The sequence below is a fragment of the Anomaloglossus baeobatrachus genome, chromosome 5 (genome assembly GCF_048569485.1).
Source record: "Anomaloglossus baeobatrachus isolate aAnoBae1 chromosome 5, aAnoBae1.hap1, whole genome shotgun sequence".
NCBI classification, from domain to species: Eukaryota; Metazoa; Chordata; class Amphibia; order Anura; family Aromobatidae; genus Anomaloglossus; species Anomaloglossus baeobatrachus.
The window spans coordinates 483,972,220-483,986,141 of NC_134357.1; the positions used below are offsets into that span (position 1 = coordinate 483,972,220).

At 46.3% G+C, this 13,922-nt stretch overlaps 1 long non-coding RNA gene across 1 annotated transcript in view; it reads right to left on the reverse strand.

The window, feature by feature from the left end:
- Positions 1 to 13,922, reverse strand: part of LOC142310374 (uncharacterized) — a 142,425-nt gene that overhangs the window by 14,837 nt on the left and 113,666 nt on the right. The window contains exon 2 of the long non-coding RNA XR_012754144.1: positions 9,121 to 9,207. This is a non-coding gene — a long non-coding RNA (uncharacterized LOC142310374). The remainder of the gene's footprint in view (positions 1 to 9,120; positions 9,208 to 13,922) is intronic.

Genomic DNA, 13,922 nt, shown 5'->3' on the forward strand with positions numbered 1-13,922 from the left:
AGAAACAGAAGTGGAGCTCACAGGGCCAGGAATAGAAGTGGAGCTCACAGGAACAGAAGTGGAGCTCCCAGGAAGAGAAGTGGAACTGCCAGGTCCAGGGACAGAAGTTGTGCTGCTAGGGCCTGGAACAGAAGAGGAGCTGCCAGGGCCTGGAAAAGAAGTGGAGCTGCCAGGGCCTGAAACAGAAGTGGAGCTGCCAGGGCCAGAAACAGAAGTGGAGCTGCCAGGGCCAGAAACAGAAGTGGAGCTGCCAGGGCCAGAAACAGAAGTGGAGCTGCCAGGGCCAGAAACAGAAGTGGAGCTGCCAGGGCCAGAAACAGAAGTGGAGCTGCCAGGGCCAGAAACAGAAGTGGAACTGCCAGGTCCAGGAACAGAAGTTGTGCTGCTAGGTCCAGGAACAGAAGTTGTGCTGCTAGGTCCAGGAACAGAAGTTGTGCTGCTAGGTCCAGGAACAGAAGTTGTGCTGCTAGGGCCAGGAACAGAAGAGGAGCTGCCAGGAACAGAAGAGGAGCTGCCAGGAACAGAAGAGGAGCTGCCAGGAACAGAAGAGGAGCTGCCAGGGCCAGGAAAAGAAGTGGAGCTGCCTGGGCCTGGAACAGAAGTGGAGCTGCCAGGGCCTGGAACAGTAGTGGAGCTGCCAGGAGCAGAAGTGGAGATGCCGGGAACAGAAGTGGAGCTGCCGGGAACAGAAGTGGAGCTGCCAGGAACAGAAGAAGAGCTGCCAGGAACAGAAGTGGAACTGCCAGGAACAGAAGTGGAACTGCCAGGAACAGAAGTGGAACTGCCAGGAACAGCAGTGGAACTGCCAGGTCCAGGAACAGAACATGTGCTGCTAGAGCCAGGAACAGAACTGGAGCTGCCAGGATCAGAGTCCCAGACGGACATTGGGGCACCTGGCGTAGCAAAACTATACTAATAAATAATACAGGAAGGCTTACTCCTCTAAAGAGATTTCCCCATTTTTGCTGCTAGTCCCAGTCTCTGTTACAGCCTGCAGCTCTGACATCATGTCAACAGTACTCCAGCCCATCAGAGAGTTCAACGGCTCGTGTCGTCAACTCTGATTGGCTACGGTGCTGTATACATGTCATCAGTGCTGCAGCCAATAACAGAGACCGGGAGCAGCAGTACAGACTCAGCGCTGGACCCAGTTTGTTTTGAACCTATTTATTTTATTGTCTGAATAGCCTCATATATTATCGCCAAAGAGTGCCAAATATCATAGTGACAACATGTTACCATCACATAGCACATTTTTATCAGTACCTTACAGTGGACAGGTATCAGTGGAAGAAAATAGGACAATAAAGGGTCCAGTAACAAAAAAATGTGGCTGCCATGATGCAACCTGAGACCATGGGTTAACCCCTGAGGCAATGGTTCTTTTTGACAATATGATGAGAACATCTATGGAATCCATGAAGAGCTATTCTTCTCTGCTCCACCAAACCCGTGCTGCCGTGGTCAATAAAGGGTTACCACACTGACATACGTGATCTGTGCGTTGATTTGTATTTTGAAGGATTACCAGCATAAGTACAGATGTTTTTTCCTACTTTTGACTGTAAGATGATTAAAATCCCTCACGTCTTGTGCACATATCCTCCCCGGGTGTTTGTTTCTTTTCTTGGTAAGTTTTTTTTGTGTGTGATCCATACTGTATATGATATAGAATGCGGGCAAGACCCGGCGTGTTACAACACCGGCAAATAGCAGATCATCATTTAATATCATACTCAGAGCATAAACATTCACCTGTCACAAGGGAAATCTGATTGTCATGGCTCATTTATAAATGGCAGAGAATGGAAAGGAAGGCTCAGCTGCCCTTGTTCTTAAAATGTACAAACACCGCTTATTCTCTTAAAGGGACCTCAAACCTGTGACGTTTGCACTGTACAGTTAAGGACTCAGTTTTTACAGATTATCTTGAGGATGACCTGTCACTTGCCATAAATATGCAAATGTTGTTACCTGGTGTAAATGCCGCTGTTCTCCTGAATCTGGCGCTGTTTTTCTTTTGTTCCTGCGCCTCTCCGTTCCTGAGATATGGCTTCCTGTTCCTAGTATGTAAATCTAGTACTTTTAGCCAAGTGGGTGTGATCATCAAGAAGACACCCACGAAGAAGCGCTACGGACCACACCCACTTGCGTAAAAAATACTAAATTTATGTACTGGGAAGAGGGGGCTCTGTCAGGAAAGGAGAGGGGCTGGAAAAAAAGAAAAACCGCGTCGGATTCAGGAGAACAGCGTCATTAAGAGGAACCTGTTATTTGATCTATGGGCAACATCTATCAAAGTCTGGCTGCATGATCGCAGCCAGTAAATTACTCCGAAATGCCACATAGTCCGGGACTATAGGGAAAATCTGACTAGTTTAGTATGGTACCCGGCTGTCTTCTCTCCGCCCTGCTCCAGTTGATTGACAGGTCTTTCCCTATGTTCATACACAGGCAGCATAAATCTAATGACAGCTTCCCTTTAACACCATATAAAAAAAGATATTTATGCCACGTGCTAGGTCGTTTTTAAAAGGATTGTGTAATCAGACATCACTCTTTTAGCATGTAGCCACCATGGTGATCAGATCTTGGCACTCCACGTAAAAAGCTAATTTTGCCAGGGATGTCTCATCAATCCAGTCAGAATATATGGCTTTGCATGTATGTCCTCCAAAGCCGCAGCCACTCTTGCAGCTCTTCAGTCTGGCTCACAGATTGGGGGTGTTGTTCTATGACATTTACATGCACTAACCTTAAAAGGCGCCAGCTCCACCAAAGCGCCTAAGAGGCTCCTGAATTGCCAAGGAATATTTGGGGGCAGCAAAGCTCTTCTAACCATTTTTAACCCTGTGACAAGCCTGGCATCCAAAGTGAACCATCAAAGGTGTGGAATTGGGGAGTGATAGGTAATGTGACTATGCAAATATAAATTTACTTAATCTCACACTCCCCCATTTTTTTGGAGACTGTTTAGAAAAATTGACAAGTATCACTAAAAAGGAGAGTAAAAAGAGACTGCCTTCATAAGAGGTCACCATTTATTCCATGTTCCTCGGCATGTGTTCATGTAGCTGATAGATGAGTAACATCGATTCTGACTATACCAGACAGGACTAATGGTATATTCACATCACGCTTTTGTCCTGTTGGAGATTCTACCTGAAGGCCTGAAAAATGTTGATTTAGGTGGAATATATGATGGACCGTTGACTTTAACCCTAGAACGCATACCTGGCGCCTCGCAGGCCTGCTAGGTTACTTGTTTTTCATTGTAGATTTCTATGGTTGCGTGTTCTAGGGTTAATTGCATTTGAGTAATTCGTTAGTAACTATTTTGAGGCTTCCATCTGAACCCTAAAAAACAAGAGATGGGCGAAACCCTTGACCAGGGACATGAACTTTATGGAGGCAGCTAGTCACTTTCTGCTCACTTTGGCCTCTCTTTGCTCTGTTTGGCCTCCATTTCATCAATATCTGCCTTCTTAAGGTGGGAAGATAAGCATGATCCACTTTTGTGCCTGCCGATACTAAAGCCAGAAAGCGCACAAAGTGACTCTGTCTCCCTCAAAGTCCCTGGCCCTAGTCAAGGGTTTCACCAGAGTTGTGTTTTTTAGGGTTCGTACGAAAGCAAAAAATTAGTTGCCGACTTAATGCCCAAATGCAATGTGAGCCCAGCCCTGGGAGAATGGAGTCTTTGGTGGGTTGGTTTGAGGAGTGGAGCATGATACGGAGCATACCAGTGTTTATTTCTCACTTCAAGAATGTGGATCAGTTCTTCTTACTCATGCCTCAATGTCTCCATGTGTCCTGGATACTAAACCACCTAAAGCCCAATATTATCACAGAGCGATCTGCTTGTTCTATAGATTGGGAATACCAGAGTCCAAACTAGCTTGTTAAGCAAGAAGGATTATATAGGTTACAACTTTCGACATTATATACTTGCAAGTAGAACCCTTGTTAGAAGTCCGTAGCCGCCTCCTATCTGTCAAATTTTCGGAAGCCTCTTGATTTGTAGACCTGGCGCAACATCATCATTGCAGTGTAACACATGCATGATAGTGCACAGAGTATATAAATTAGAAGAGATGGTGGGTATGTTTGCAGGTCGGAGGTAGTTCATGGAGCTCCTATACGACAGCCACAGTATTCTGACTAGGGTTCTGTAAATCGATTTGCTCATCTCTATGCGCCCTGAAGCTCAGATATACTGTAAGGCCAAAGTAGAAAACTGAACCTTTGCTCCAGGTAAAGGAAAATCCAGATACTACTCTGCTCCAGGTGACCAGAAACCAGAGAAACCATCGCTATTAGGCACCATGAGAGCTGACTATGGTTGCTGCCAGGAAGCTATTTACGATCCTTCAAAAATAACAAATCAAGGCGCATTCAAGAAACAGACTACATAGAGTTACTACATTTGAAGAATTTGGAGCTTGATCAAGGCTAACATTTTGTCTGAATGTACGCTTTAAGAAGACCCTGATCACCTTATAGTTGGAAAACCAAAGCTCCCAACCATACCTTAAAGAATACCAACCACCAGAATTTTCATATATAAACTTAAGGCAGTGCTATACTGGCGCTATCCTGCTGATTCTATACATATCTTTAGTTGTGAGTCGGATGTAGAGTTTCTGAAATATAGGCAAGTAAAGATTGTGAAATGCACTGTTATTTGATTGATAGGTGCAACAGAATATCTAATAGGTGGGTTGTGTTTTGCTAGTTATTCCCACCCCTGTCTCTCTTCCTGTCCTTCCTCCCCGTCGTCTGTTAGGAGTGAGGAAGGACACGGGGGGGTGGGGAGGTGGAAGGACAGGCAGGCAGACAGGGGTGGGAATAACTAGCAAAACCTGACCCATCTATTAGATAATCCGTTGCACCTATCAATCAAATAACAGTGTATTTCACAAACTTTGCTTGCCTATATTTCAGAAACTATACATCCGATCTCACAACTGAAGGTATGTTCAGTATCAGTATGATAGCACCAGTATAGCACTGGCTTTAGTTTATATATGAAAATCCTGGTGGTTGGTCCTCTTTAACTTTGGTTATTTTGGATAGAAGAAATTCAATATCTGGATACTTCGAGAACCTACAAGCCATCAATGAAGATTTCCAGGGAAATAAGACTGGAGCAAAAGGAGAGTTAGAAATTACAGGAGGGCCAATAGCAAATACAAATTTTGGAGCGAAATGCACATAACATTGGAAAGATAACAAAAATTAATCCGTAGGGTCAGAGGCTAAAAGAAAGGTTCAATTACATTCAGAGAGGAAACCCATCACAGCTTATTTTTTCCCTTCCATGTTTGAGCAGTTGTTTACCATGGGAGGACAGAAGCCGGACTGTGCCAAAGTCAAGGACTACGCGTCCCTTTGGCAGCACAGCTACATAAAATGCAAGTAAATGAACCAGAAATTGAAACCGGATCTCCGCCTGAACTAAGGGTGCTCTCTCCGAGGTCACCACTGCTCTCCGTGCTCCAGGACTCGCTGCTCACACCGGGCCCAGACAGCGGGGACAGAATAGTCAGTGGTAATGATGGTGGCTCCAATCGGTCTTATTTTACATGCGTAATGTTCACAGACTACAGGGAAGCCAAGCTAATCAACTTACAAAAAAAAGAACTGCTGAAAAGTCTCTAAGGAGATTAGACAACGTGGCTGTGCTGGAATAATCAGTGTTCAAAAAGAAATATATTTGTGTACCAAGGACGCGATCTACACCATGTGATGCCCTAGACTGCGGGCCCACCAAGAGGCCAGATGGACAATCCTGTATTGTAGGGGCCCCAATGATAAAGGAAAACACAGTCACGACCTCTGGCGATCGACTGGAATTGGCAGAAGAGCGCAGCAGCAGCTGTGTAATTTTCTTGCAGCGCCCCCACAGGAAAAATGAAGTATTGCAGAATCATGCATGGACAAGCAAGGTCCTCCAAAAAAAAAGTTTGGTGCATAGACAAGATTTCTCCCGTGCCTCCCCCATACTCTGGAACGCTCTACCTCATCATATCAGACTCAACCCTACCGTGGAAAGCTTCAAAAGGAACCTGAAGACCCACCTCTTCCAACAAGCCTACAATCTACAATAACCCTCAATCCAGTAGACCACTGCGCAACCAGCTCTGTCCTCACCTATTGTATCATCACCCATTCCCTGTAGACTGTGAGCCCTCGCGGGCAGGGTCCTCCCTCCTCCTAGATCAGTCCGTTTTGTATTGTTAATGATTGTTGTACGTATACCCTCTTTCACTTGTAAAGCGCCATGGAATAAATGGTGCTATAATAATAATAATAGATGGGGGTGCTGAATGGGGGAAATCCTATTAGGAAGTATATAAAAATGGATTTTCCAAAGCGGACAACTCAATAACAGGAATCGGCAAAGGGAGAGTTTAGTTTCCCTACTGATGTGAATGTGGGGGGGGGGGGGGGCAGTTTGAGTTGTATAGGAAAATAAGGACCTTTTTCTGCTATTGTCCCATTTCAGACACTAATTTATCTGTCGTGGTTGTATAACTACAATTCACAGGACCCCTTAACAAAATGAGATGTGCCCCTGTCCACTAATGGCCGGAAACTGCAACCACAGTATAAATAGCACTATATAAAAGGTAGGCGTGATTGCGTCCCAAGACCCCCACCGATCGCTGAAAAGACCTGATCTCAGGAGACAGAAGGGCACAGCTCCTACCTGAGATCACTCACAGCGGAGTACGGATTCAGCTCCAAACCTCTCTATCGTATCCGTACTCTGCTGTGGGTGGTCTCTCACATTATCACGTTTGTTGACCCATTTTCTCACATCTGATCCTACCTATGTCCTACATACCACACTGTGATATTAGGGGCTATAGAGTACGATAGTAGCTTTGAGTAGTACTAGATCCAGTCGTTAAATTTCTAGCGGCACAACCGGCCTCTGCCGCACGTTGCCGGGGCTTTTCCGTATGAAACTTGCCTGTCTGGTTCTTCTACCCTTCCTCTTTGTGATGGATCTGTCACTGCACCAGGCTTTTATTTTTTTCTTCTGACCTTGCTACTGTGCCCACTGACCTTCCTACATCTCCGTATTGTGCCTTGATTGAGTGATTGAGGGGACTTGTCACTTGACATCACCTTACAGGACCCAACCCAACCTGTAGTGGATCCTATTGTCCTCATATATGTCCCTCGTCTGCTCACCAAACCAGTCTGTAATTCTTTATGTACTGATGCGCCGGCTTTAATGCACGGAAATACAACCAACTTGTACTCCATATTCACTGAAAGGTACATAAGGAGTAACCTTTTAATATAGAATCTGAATCAGAATGTGCTTATTTGGAGTACAGATGATGGCAGTGATGGCCCATCTCCTCTAAGTGTTGTGCCTATCAGAACAATCTCCTGAAGCAGCTTCTCCCCACACTTGGGCATACACTGGTGCTGAGCTTAGACCTGCGTCCTTCCTGGGCTGGTTGCCCTTCCTTAAAGGTCCTGTGTGGAGTGCTGCGAACTTTATTTTCTATATACACTGGTGCTGAGCTGTCACTACCATCATCCGTACTCCAAATAAGTACATTATTGTATCAGTGCAGCTGAAGGCGGGGAAAAGACGGGATTTGGAAGCCACTTACCTGCAATTATTTTATTTTTTACAGGAATTAAGGCAAATCCCCCCTTAAAGTGATTTGCAAAGTTTCATAGCTTTCCACATTGGACAAAAATTATTAAAAACAACTTACTTCTAAAAAGATGTTGTCAAATTGTGGGGGTCTAACACATGGCAACCCCCCACAGCACAGTGTAGTGGCTATTCTCTGGTACTGCAGTTCAGTGTCTATTCACTTCCATAGAGGCTGAGCTGGGTACCTAAGAATGGCCACTATGTGTTGCACAGAGCTGTCATTTATCAGCGCCATACACTGCACATATCCTGCTGCAGTGTGGGCTGGAAACAGCTGATCCGTGGAGGTGCCCCATGTCAGACCCCATTCCATGTCCCAGACTGTCAAGATGTTACTTTGAAATAGCGAGGAACAGGGGGCTCTTCTGCTGTCCCTTACGCTAGGGGACCCTAGGCTATCCCTCACCTCCAGATTGCTCCTAATGGTGGAGTTTCTAGAGTACCTTACTATACTCCTGAGAAATACTACTCTAAGACCCCCCTCATTCCAGGGAGGGACGGGGTAGGAATGAGATGGTAAGCAGATAAGGATAGACAAGAGAAAACCAAAACTCTGACACACTGCACACACACAGGAATATACAAAGAAAGACTCAGGAGAAAAACAAGAGGAGGGTTGCAACAAAAAGGCAACAAGGGTTAACTCCACAACTGCATACAGGCACCACACCATATAGTCTGAATCACCACACCTCCCCAGATCAATTAAGATAAACTACAGCTGGCATAGATGGAAGGATCCAGCCAGCATATAAAAAAGGGGAGCAAATGTGATTGGCTTCTCCACAACAGGTGATCAAAGGAGACTAACAAGCAGACTAGCAAAGGTTAACTCTTGCTAGCCTGCCTTTGACGTAGAACTTAGCAGGTCGATCTCAAAGTCTGCCTGCGTAGATCACAGACACAAGAGGAGTTATCAGGCGGAGCATCAGAATCTGTAGTCTGAACAGAACCCGACGCCGCCATGACAGTCTGCGAAGTTTGCGAATCTCTGTGACACAGACAATCCCTTTAACAATTATGTTATTAATCAGACTGGTTCAATAGAGCTACAGGGGTGTGCCAATAAATGGGGTCTTCAAGCACCATTTTCAGGGTAGTGTATGAAGACCATGCCAATATATAAAAGGGTTTGCTGGTGCTACCCGTTACCAAAAACTTGCGTTCATCAACCCCACATGTGGGCGAGATGTACGGCTGCTACATAACGAAAAAGGGCAAAAATTCTGTAAACCAAAACAATTAGCCAGCACAGAGTGATCCGAGGAGCAGAACGCGTTTCCAGTCATGTCCTTTTCACAAAATCCCCTTACAATAGGGGAAACCTTTTTTTTTTCTCCCCCCACCCTCAGCTCGTCTAACAAACGTCAAGTTTACCAAACACTTTTTCTTTAGGACAAGGTTTCAAAGGTATCCATTTCATAAGTGGTACTTACATCTGTCAGAGCGGCTCCGTCCGACGCGGCTTAATGACCTCCCATTACGTGGCGTCCATGTGGAGGGAGACGAGGAAACAATGACGGCTGAAATGGAAAGGGATAAACATCAGTTTAATATCGGGAAAGATTACTACATTGTGTCTCTATTTAAAGGGGTTGTTCAAATTATTAAAGGGGGTCGTCCACAGGCAGCTATAATACTGACGTTAATAAAAATCTCATTTCTTCACCGTCTGCTTTAGCATTGCCATAGCTGTAAATGGCACCTGACCACTGAGGTTAGTGATTGACTGCAGCTGTTACAGCCCATATACCTGGCAATCGCTATCCGCAGCTGTATACGACACCTGGCCACTGAGGATAGCGATTGACTGCCGCTATCACAGCCCATATACCTGGCAATCGCTATCTGCAGCTGTATACGACACCTGGCCACTGAGGATAGCAATTTACTGCAGCCATCAGCCTGTATACCTGGCAATCACTGGTCACAGCTGTATACAACACCTGACCACGGATGATAGTGATTGACTACAGCTATTACAGCCCGTATGCCTAGCAATCACTGTCCATACCTGTATACCTCACCTGACCATTAAGGATAGTGATTGACTGCAGCTGTTACAGACTGCACACCTGGCAATCAATTGCCACAGCTGTAGATGGTACCAGACCACTAAGGATAATGATTGACTGCAGCAATTACAGCCCCAATTCCTGGCAATCAGTAGTCACAGCTGTATGCAGCACCTGGCCACTGAGGATAGCGATTGACTGCCCCTGTCACAGCCCAAATACCTGACAATCACTGGCTGCAGCTGTATACTGAAGATAGTGATTGACTGCAGCCGTCACAGCTTGTATACCTAGCAATCACTGGCCACACCTGTATACACCTGTATACAGCACCTGACCATTGAGGATAGTGTGGCGCCCCTGAGGCTTCCGTCGCCACAGAGACATTGCACCTCAGCCTGAGGTGTGGTGTCCCATCCTGGGCAAGGACAAGGGTACATACCGGTTCACAGGCAAATTCACACTACACCTATTGTTAGGCATATTTTGGGACCGGGGATAGTGGCAGCTACCCCCATGCTGTAGGCTGGGGGGCCATAAGACTCATCTCTTTTCCCATAGGGTGGGGCCTAGCAACAGGGAAAGTGGGCGGAGCCAACAGAAAGTAAGAGAAGAGACAGGAAGTTCAAGTTCAGACAGAAGTGAGAGGGAGGAGAGGAGGGAGGTAGTTACCTCAGCAGAGTGTGAAGAGAAAGCAACAGAGAGAGAAGTTTCCTGGTGGAGATACTGGGGCCCAGCTAGGCCCAGGTGACACCACAGACAGAGAAGAAAGGATTCCAGGGCCACGGAAGGGCTTATTAGCTCATGGCCTGTTCCACTAAAACATCGGGTGGAGGGGTCTGGCTGCAATCGGGGACGGTCCCCAGACAGAGGGAAGAAAGACATTTCCAGAAAGTGACACCGAGGCCCAGGGTGGCTGCAAGTGCCCCGGGCCACAACCTGCCGTAGATCTCCTGGGAAGAGGACAAGATTCCAGCCAGGCAAGCCTTCTTGACCAGACTCTATGGTGGAGGGCGAGACAAGTTTATCTATAAAGGTCAAGGCTCTGAAGTCAGTCGAGGAAGGAGACACAAACAAGGGTGCACCGGCATTTACTTCAATAACTACCCGGGATCGGCGGCGGTCCCTGACAGTGAATTTCAGCACTCCAAAGGCACCCAGTTTGCTGCAGCCCTGGCAGCAGTGAGTAAAGACCTTGAAACTGAACCACCTGGTGTTGCTTCCTTTATTTCACCCTGCACCGCATCATTTACCAAAGCACCATAGACTTTAATAAGCAGCAACGGCTGCCCTGGGGTACCGCTCCACCTGTGGGGAGCAGAACCATACCAGCTGCTAATCCATCAGCCCCGGAGGTCTCATCCAGCAGCGGCGGCTCCATAGCTACAATCCACAGGTGGTGTCACGAATAGTGTTGAGCGGATCCGAACTGTAAAAATCCGGATCCGTGCGGTTTCAGCGTTCGACACGGGTCCGACCCGGTCGCATACATGGGTCCGGATCGGATCCGGACTTCTTTTCCAACCCGCGACGGATCCGCCAGACCCGGATTATTAGCAGTCGGCTCAACTCTAGTCACGAATATTCCACAAACGGTAATTAAAGTTACCACCCCCACAACTGCCATATTAGTTAACCCCACCAGGGTCACGGAGTCGGGCCCCGCCACCACTGACTACCCCCGGACTAGTCCGGCCCCACACCGGGTGTCCCAAAGCCCTGGGGTGGGCGAGTCAATAGTGATTGACTACAGCCATCACAGCCCATATACCTGGCAATCGCTATCCGTAGCTGTATACGGCATCTGGCCACTGAGGATAGCAATTGACTGTAGCCGTCAGCCTGTATACCTGGCAATCACTGGTCACAGCTGTATACAACACCTGACCATGGAGGATAGTGAATGACTGCAGCTGTCGCAGCCCTTATACCTAGCAATCACTGGCACAGCTGAGGATAGTGATTGACCGCAGCCATCACAGCTCATATGCCTAGCAATCACTAGCTGCAGCTGTATATTGTACCTGACTACTGACGATAGGGATTGACTGCAGCCGTTACAGCCCGTATATCTAGCAATCACTGGCTGCAGCTGTATACAGCACCCGACCACTGAGGATAGTGAATGGCTGCTGCCATCAAAACCCATAACCTGACCACTGCAGTCAATGTAAAAAGACCAGCGAGTAGAATCAGGATCAGGTGCTGGAAGAGCATGGATGAAATGGGCTAACATAACTCACTTGACTATTTTAGTACTATTATTGCCTGAGCATATCCTTTTAATTAAAAGGGGTTTCCATTATTCCTTGGCTGCAGTTTAAAAAAAATAAACTGGGCTTTACTCACCCTGCCCATGTCCAGCACAGAACCCCTGCTGTAGTGCTGACTTCATATCGACAACGCTGCAGCCAATCACTAAGGTCATCGGCAGACGTGCTGAGCTCCGTTATTGGCTACAGCTTTGTTGATGTAACCTCAGCGCTGCAGAAAATAACACACCAAAAACAGCAGCGGAGACTTGGTGCTGGACCTGGGGAGGGTGACTAAAGCAAACTTTAAGAAAAAAGAAATTGGATTTCTCATTTTTAATTGTATAACTACTCCTTTTAAAGCTGCAGGCACAAGATAGAAAGCATCAGGCAGAGTACAATTCATCATCTGGGAATGGGCAGTCCGAACAGGTTACAACAGCCGGTCCAGGTCTCAGGTCAGGTCCATGACTCTGCTCAATCTATATAAATACATATATTCCATAGTTGTGCTATTTTATCTGATACTGGTGACTTTCTACAATTACACTCAATGTCTTGATTCTTCATAGTGCAGCTTTTGTGACCGCTGAGTTCCACGGGGCGAATACCAGCCGTGAATCCCCGTGGTGTGACCCACATCCAGCAGACATTTATGGCTCATCCTGTGAAGGGTTGGAATACCCCTTTAAAGAGCTACTTTTCGGTGCTGTTCCTAAAACAACCCAATTTATCATAAAATAGAAGAAATTCCTTCCTGACCTGTGCTGGCCACTGGATAATTCAGTACAATTCCGCCATAAAGGAAGACGTGGCGCTGGGTATGGACAACACCATTTCCTTTTTAAATGGTCGGACAGGTAGACCGCGGCGTGTTCCGCTACTTGGACTGGACCACTAGGTAACTTGTGGGAAAAAACTTACAGCAAGGTTTAAGGCGTGATCACACAGTGCCTTTTTGGTGCTTTTTTTTGCAGCAAAACGTGATCTCTTGGTATTTAAAAAAAAAAAAAAATTGCATTTTTGGGTGCGTTTCTGGTGTGTCATTTGTCTACAGTACCAAAAAAGCAGGAAAACACACCAAAAACGCCCTGTGTGAACATGGCCATATGGAGGGATACATGGCAATGCTCCATGAAAGAAAGGAATGGAAATCATCTCTCTCATTTCCATATTTTTTTCCCCCGTTAGACTAAATACTCAGCTCATCTACGGAGAACCGATACGATCCCCCTATTACAAAGCTGAAAACATTATGAAGTGCTGGCCCTTACTGACAGATGTCCTCACAAGACTCGCAACACGTAGACTAGCAATTTTTTTGTCTCCTTTTTGTCTTCGGATGCATAATTGCAGACCACTCATCCATGATGATCTCTGACCTTCCTGGGAACTGGAAATTTTTATACCGACAGTTGTCCCCCTGCACTGCACCAGTAATGGTTCTTAGTGAGACCCTTGGTGATGTAGGACAGTCTACACAACGCCTACTAGTAACACGGCGCTGCGCTGTCCGAGCAGAACCATGGTCCAACAAGGAGCAGCAAAACCACCACCTTCAGGAATGTGAAGAGCGAAAGCATAAGGTGCCAAGAAGGCAAAGTGAATTTATTAAATGTATCGGTGGGGATTTTACTAGGGAAATGGTGGGAGGCCAAAGGGTCATCCACTGATCTTCATATGTGGTGTATAGTAATCAGATGCTGGAACGTCTCAATAGTGAGGGACAGAATAGTCCTTGAAAAAGTATATTATTAGTATATTATATATACACACACACACACATATATATATATAAAACTATATATAAATAATTGTATTGAGAGTTGGCTGCAGAACCAGATGCATGAGCCACCTCAACGATCTGTGGCCGATGGCCCCATGAACCAGCATGAGGTCAATGTTTGGCACGCCATAACGATAATATTGTGCCAGGAGGGCAAAGCGGAAGAGCAGTCACAGATGCCATAG